This window comes from Chenopodium album, chromosome 9 (assembly GCF_948465745.1).
Source record: "Chenopodium album chromosome 9, dcCheAlbu1.1, whole genome shotgun sequence".
Taxonomy (NCBI): domain Eukaryota; kingdom Viridiplantae; phylum Streptophyta; class Magnoliopsida; order Caryophyllales; family Amaranthaceae; genus Chenopodium; species Chenopodium album.
In genome coordinates, this window is record NC_137842.1 from 63266887 (window position 1) to 63273642 (window position 6756).

Sequence of the window (6756 nt, forward strand, 5' to 3'; positions counted from 1 at the left end):
CGTTAACTCTTGAAGCTAAGCGAAGGTTGGATGAACTTAAGTTACAAGATCAGAGTTGAAGCGTGCGAATTGAATGCCACAAATACAGGCACGTAAGAGACTGGTTAAGTTATACTCCATACTTGATTAAGGCCTTGTTCTTTATACTGCTCTGCTATTCTGAAATCTGTGTTGCTCTGCTCTGCCCTGCCCTGCTTAACAATAATACTTAATATTAAATTATTATAATAATAATAATTAATATTTAATAATAAAAATAATATTAATAATTAATATTTAAATAATAATTAATATTTAATATTTAATAATTATAATAATAAATCTATAACTATAACTAAAATAAAAACCGCTTACATTACTATTGTACACATGTCAATTTCTCATGAAAATATTTCCCTCCAAAATTGCTTATGACATCATTTTTATCATACTTTTCTCCAAAATTCAATATTGGGAAAATAATTTTTAATAAAATCCTCCACTTCTCTAAACCACTAATAGAAAAACGGCCATTTCCGACGGAAAAAATCCGTCGGAAAAACCCTGAAATCCGTCGGAACTGGTCGTCGGAAAAGCGTTTGTAGGAAAAACGACCTCTTCCGTTGTAAATACCGTCGAAAACACTTTTCCGACAAATTTTCCGCCGTAAGAGGTTTTCCAGCACCGGAAAAAATCCATCGGAAATTTTCGATCCGACGGGAATTCCGTCGGAAAATTATTTCACGAAATTAAAAAAAAAAATACGTCTCGCCACCACCGACACGACGTATCACCACCTCCAACCACCCAAAACGCCGCTGTCTACCCCACCCCACCCCCACCCAACTAACCGAACCACACCACCCAATACCCACCTTAACCGAAACACCACACCACATACCCTAACTGAACCAAACTTAACCCACCACCTTAACCCACTTCCTAGCCCTAACCTAGCTAACCACAACTATCACCTTAACCCACCCCACCTAACCCTAACCCTCCCAAACTAAACCTAGATCTAAAATCACCTACCACGGCCCACCTAAACCCTGATCTAAAACAACCCACCATGGCCCCCCCACTACTAGAATCCGGGCAAATAGCGACAATTTTTCTACGACAGCCAGCAAAACTGTCGTAATTTTTAAATTTTACCACGGTTTTTGTTTTTGTCGCAATATTACAACAGTTTTCTAGTCTGTCGCTGATTTACGACGGTTTTTGGCCAATAAACTGTCGTAATAGACATTAAAAATAATTGTAATTTTTTTTAATACTTGCGACAGCTTTAAACTGTCGCAGAGTACGACGGTTTTAGAAACCGTCGTAATCTGCGACAGTTTAAAGTTGTCGCAGAGTTGTTTTTACCCCAAATTAATCAAAGGCGGCTTTTTCACTTTCACTTCCATTCCACTAAAAAATTCCTTTGCTTGATATTCTTAAAGAAATACTCCATACTTCTTGTTAACTGCTTCAAGTTACCGAAAACCTCCAATTGCATGCACCACCACTTACTATTTGCCGTGCCGCCGCTCCACCGCCGCTCAATGTCTGCAGCACCACCACTTCGCTGAGCCACCATTACATTGAGGTAGGTTCGAATTTTATTTGTCATAGAGTAATTGAATTTTGATAATTTGTCAATCTAACCACATGAACCATTCGAAATATGAAGGAAACATAATTAAATTCATAGTTTTCATCTATTAAATTAATTTGCAATTTGAATTTAGGTGATTGAAAAAAAAAAAAATCAAAGTTCTAGTTTTAGGGATAAATTCAATCGATTGTTTGTATGTTAATATTTCAACCGAATTGCAGTAAGTTGAATCAAATTACCCTTAATTTTGTCGAATTTACATTTATTTCAATAGTAATAAAAATAATTTTAGCCAAATAATCTTACCTAAGTTCAATTTAGAACCCTAATCAGATAAAGAAAGAGGGGTAGGGGAAATTGATTACCACTGGATTATTGTGCTACATTAATTGTAAATAATTTGTAATATATTTTAGAAAATATTGATTCGCTTTGCTTTTCTTTTATAAAAGGGTTGGTTATGAGATCTTGTGATTGAAACTATGCAATGATAAAATCTGATTCTAGTAATGTATAAGACTAGTCATGGTTTTTACCATGCTTACAATGATGAGTAAGGAGTGTGTTTTTGTGGAATTGGTGTAGCTGATTGTGAAGAGAGAAGAGAAGGGAATCATAACATGTGGACTGTGGTACTGTTAAAGACGAGTGAGTTTTTTATTCTTTAATTTGTACATTGTTGTTGACGTATGACTTTTTTGCTAAATCATCTTGGAGGTTTGTGTCTCCAGATTTCCTCTTTCTGAAGCTTCCCTCACCTTCAGTGGTTAATTGAACTTGTATCCCCCATGAATGTGAATTGACTTCTCTATGTTTATAGACTCAGAGCTAAGGTGCATGATTAATCCAATGTTTCCCCTGCTAGAGTGATAATGCTTAATGGCTTATGATGCTAGAGTTTTTCTTACTGAGCACCTTATTTGTGCACTAACTTTGGCAAGTTCTCCTTTATCTGCTTCTGTAAAGGAGGCTTATGTCCTGCATTTGCATGCTTGTGCAACTCTTACATCACCTCAGGTTTCATTTTCAGTATCATGCCCTCTTTTTTCAGTTTTTTTTAAGACCTCCTTTATGTCAAAAACTTCTTTCTCTGTATGCACCAGTCCCTCCTCGTCTTGATCTGCAAGTAGATGTTCTATAGTCCGTGCTTTCGGAATTATAACTTTTGAGTGTTGTGTTTCCAACATTTTTCATCTTAGTATTACCATCTATTCAGGGCTCAAGCATCCCGAAGAATAAAAAACAAAGCTCTTCTTCAGAGGCAAAGAAGGAAAAGAAAAAGGTTTTACTTATATTGTTTTATTTTATATATTCTCTTTTATTTTTTTCTAACATTGGATGATGTAGTCAAGAAAAGCCTTTGTATTTATGGGGCTTTAACTTGTTTGCTTGCATCACGGTGGTTCTTTCTGAGGTATGGTCTGTAGTTGGATATATGTTAGAAGCATTGTTCCTAGCTCTTCTAGGGGCTCATCTCAAGAGTTGTGTTTCTCTAGATTTCCCTATTCTGACGTAATTAATGACTGGAGCTTTCTTCATTTGCTTTCCGAGTCTCCAAATGCTTCCTTATTATAGTACACTTTCCTGTAGTGACTGGATACTACTGAGAATTATTACATCTATTTCAGATTCTAGATGTTGTTAATTGAGTTTTCTCATTAGCAGCTTTAATAAAATGAAGTACTGAACTTCTATCTTGCATCCCGCAGTAATTTACTTCTATATCTGTTATGGAACTTAGTAATTAATGATCATGTCTCTGTCAAATTTACTAATTTCTCTTTATCAATAAGTTAATGTTTCTTGTTTGAAAGTAATAAACAGAAAACTTTGTGCCGGTTGCTTCATTTTAAAATTTTTGTTTTGTTTTAGTAATTAAATTTTTGAGGTAACACATTCTTTTTGCTAATTTAATTTTGCAGCAGAATAAAAGGAAGAAACCAGCAGAAATGGACAAGAAACTTGGTGTCAAGTGATTAAAACTTACTACTATCGTGAAATAAAAAATTATTGCTTCTGTCGCCATTATCTCATGGGAAGATGCCAAGAGGTGGTTATATATCGCTATGTGAGTTTTTTTTCTCCTGTTCAATTTTTATTTGAAATTAGATTGATAGATTATTTATTTTCACATTTGAATCATTAGCATGCAGCTACATGTTTTATTTTGTTTACTTGCATTTGGTGGGTTATATAATTTTTACTATCACAATTGATTTTAAGTTATATATTGTGTATCTTCTGTCTTGATCTGCAAGTGGATGCTCTATAGTCCATGCTTCCGGGCTTATAACTTTTCTATCAGTAACTGCTTATTTCTTAAGATCGTCATGATTTCCCTTAAATATCTGTTTAGGTTGTTTGTAAGATGTATATATACTATTATATTCTTTCACTAATTGTGGTTTGGGTTCTTGTTTTGGGCTAGAAACTTCTGCTGTAGACCCGTCCCAACCTTGTGAGCATGGGTATGAACTTAGATCAGATATGTACTAGATGTCTAGATGTGGCATTGACAGAAACTATTATGCACATGGCTGTTATGTGTCTTGAGAGCAGCCTTTTTTTTTTTTTTTTTTTTTTTTTGATAAGATTGAGAGCAGCCTTTTTGGTATCAGCTGTTCTTCTTCAATTAGATCAAAAAAGATATACTTATTTATATTTAATTAGATGAATTAATTGTGTATATTATTAACTACTAATATGTATGTATTTTACATTGTTTTGTAGTATTTAAAGCAAGTTTTCCTACATATTCTCAACAAATGATCGACGAGCTTAGGGAAAGGTGGATTTCATATGTTACGGATATTATCAACCAAATGACGACGACAATGATATATCTGAATTGTAGATCAATATAGTATTGGTATATCTAAGCATAATTTTTTTAAATCAACATTAATTAGAAATGTGTTTTGATATTTAACTCACGTATTTATTTGTATAGAACAAATTTTGGATGAATGATTCAATTTAATTGTGGTTGGATGTTTTAAATTATATATATGAAGCATATTTTGATGTCTTTCGTCGTATTTGGAAATATTTTTGTTAATTTTATTATACAGAAGTTTATATTGCACGCATACAAGATCATGAGTTTATTTTACATAGGAAATGTGGAATTTTTCTTACAGGATAAATTTACAAGATAAAATACAGGAATACAACATATACAGGTCTAAAAATGAAATACAAAAATAATGCAAATTATCAAAATACAGGATTAATACAAGATAAAATACGTACATGGGTAATTTGAATTATCAAATATATATATGGTTGGATTTTTTTTTTTTCAAAAAAAAGAAGCATTAAAGAATTGTTATCTAACTTAACCGTTCTCTATTGTAATGCATTATAGAACGGTTAAGTGGCCTAAACCGTTCTATTTTCCTTCCTTAGTGTACGATTTTAAGAAGGGAAAAGAGAACGGTTGTGAATAACAACCGTTCTCTATTTGTACATATATAAAACGCCTAAACGACCCGTTCTCTATACTTTATACATCGCTTAGCAGAAGAACGCCCCTAAGGCGATCTATAAAGCCTATAATAACAGTTCTCTAAGGCCTTTTTTGTAGTAGTGCTTTAACCCTAACATGATACTAACGATCATAAATATTAGGAAGAACATAAAAGGCATCATACTTTTAATCATACTTAATATTAAAGTTACCCTAGACATGATACTAGGAATATCATAATAACGACCTAAACATGATTTCTATATAACAACATCAATAAAAAACCATTATAATACTTACTTTGATGCCTCGTACCTCTTTCTAATAACAAAATACACGCGCTAGTAACTTCAAGGAAAATAATAAACAAAACAATTAAATTAAATAATTGAAATAAAGATTTGGGACCAAACCCTTAAACCTTTCACGTCTAGGGCGAAGGCAACTTCGAATATGGCTAGGTGTATCTAGATCTAATGAATGCGGAATTTTGTATTTGAGAAAAGGCTAGTTTAGAAAAGAGAGAGAGAGAGAGAGAAATGGTAGATTGTAGATGAATATTGGTGAGAATTGATGATAATTGATTAAAATTGGTGATTTGATGAAAATTGATGATGAAAATGGAGTTTTTACGAGATTATTTATAAAGAAAATCAACAAAAAAGATAAAACATCAAAACAGAGTTATGACGCATATAAAACAATGTTAGCGCCAACGCTGGCCATTGGCGCCAGACGCTGACCTTAGCGCCAGGCGCCAAGGCTAGCGCCAGGCGCTACAGCTGGCGTTTGGCGCTGACTCAGAAATTCACGCGTTTTCTTAAAATCAGATAGAAATTGTCGTACAAAAATGTTCTTTGATTTTAATTAAAACTCTGAAAAGTCAACAAAAGTCAATTTATCAATGCTAATTGAATTAGGAACGAAAAGAACCTTCCAGAAGAATCTAGAAGACTAAAACCATTCCTAATTGCATTAGAAATGATAAATCCATATTAGGCCCTCCTCTAGATCATTAGGCTGCATATAAGGCTCAAACCGGGCCCAGTTCAGTAATTTGGCCACAACTTCCTCAATATTCATCGGAATTGGACTTATAATATATCGTTGGAAAGCTCTTTTCAAGCCCCATCCAACTACACTATTATTGGACCCATATCATGGACCAACCAAACTGAATTGGCTGTTTTCTTAAAATAGGTTTTCAAAAACAGAGAGAAGAGAAAAGAAATTAAAACTATCCGCAACACTAAACTTTCCACACTTTCACTTCATTCGATTATGATTCGACGTGAAAGGTACTTATCACTGGGTTTGGTTTTGGGGAGACACAAATGGGTGTCTACAATGGTTGTCGTAGTTTGCGACGGTTTTTAGCTGTCGCAGATTAATTATTACGACAAAAAATAAAACTGTCGCTGAAATTAGTAAAACCGTCGTAAAAAAGGTTTACAACAGTCAAACTGTCGTAAAAATAAAATTTTACGACAACTGTGATTGCGACAAACGGTTTACGACAGTTGACTGTCGCAACTATTTTTTGCGACGGTTTTTACTATTTTGCGACAAATTTTGGCTGTCGCAAAATAGCTTATTTCTTGTAGTGCCCTAAACCCGACCCGCCCACCACGAAAAAAAATATAACATAACCAATTTTTTTTTTTTTTAAAAAAATCTACCACATCACAAAACCACTAGATCCCTA

At 33.7% G+C, this 6756-nt stretch overlaps 1 long non-coding RNA gene across 1 annotated transcript; it reads left to right on the forward strand.

Annotated features, from left to right (window-relative positions):
• The first annotated feature begins 1446 nt into the window (after window positions 1-1446).
• Window positions 1447-4430, forward strand: LOC145560104 (uncharacterized). The gene is made up of 5 exons (XR_014093083.1): window positions 1447-1573; window positions 2168-2230; window positions 2799-2864; window positions 3505-3650; window positions 4313-4430. It is a non-coding gene; the product is annotated as an uncharacterized LOC145560104 (long non-coding RNA).
• Window positions 4431-6756: the final 2326 nt, after the last annotated feature.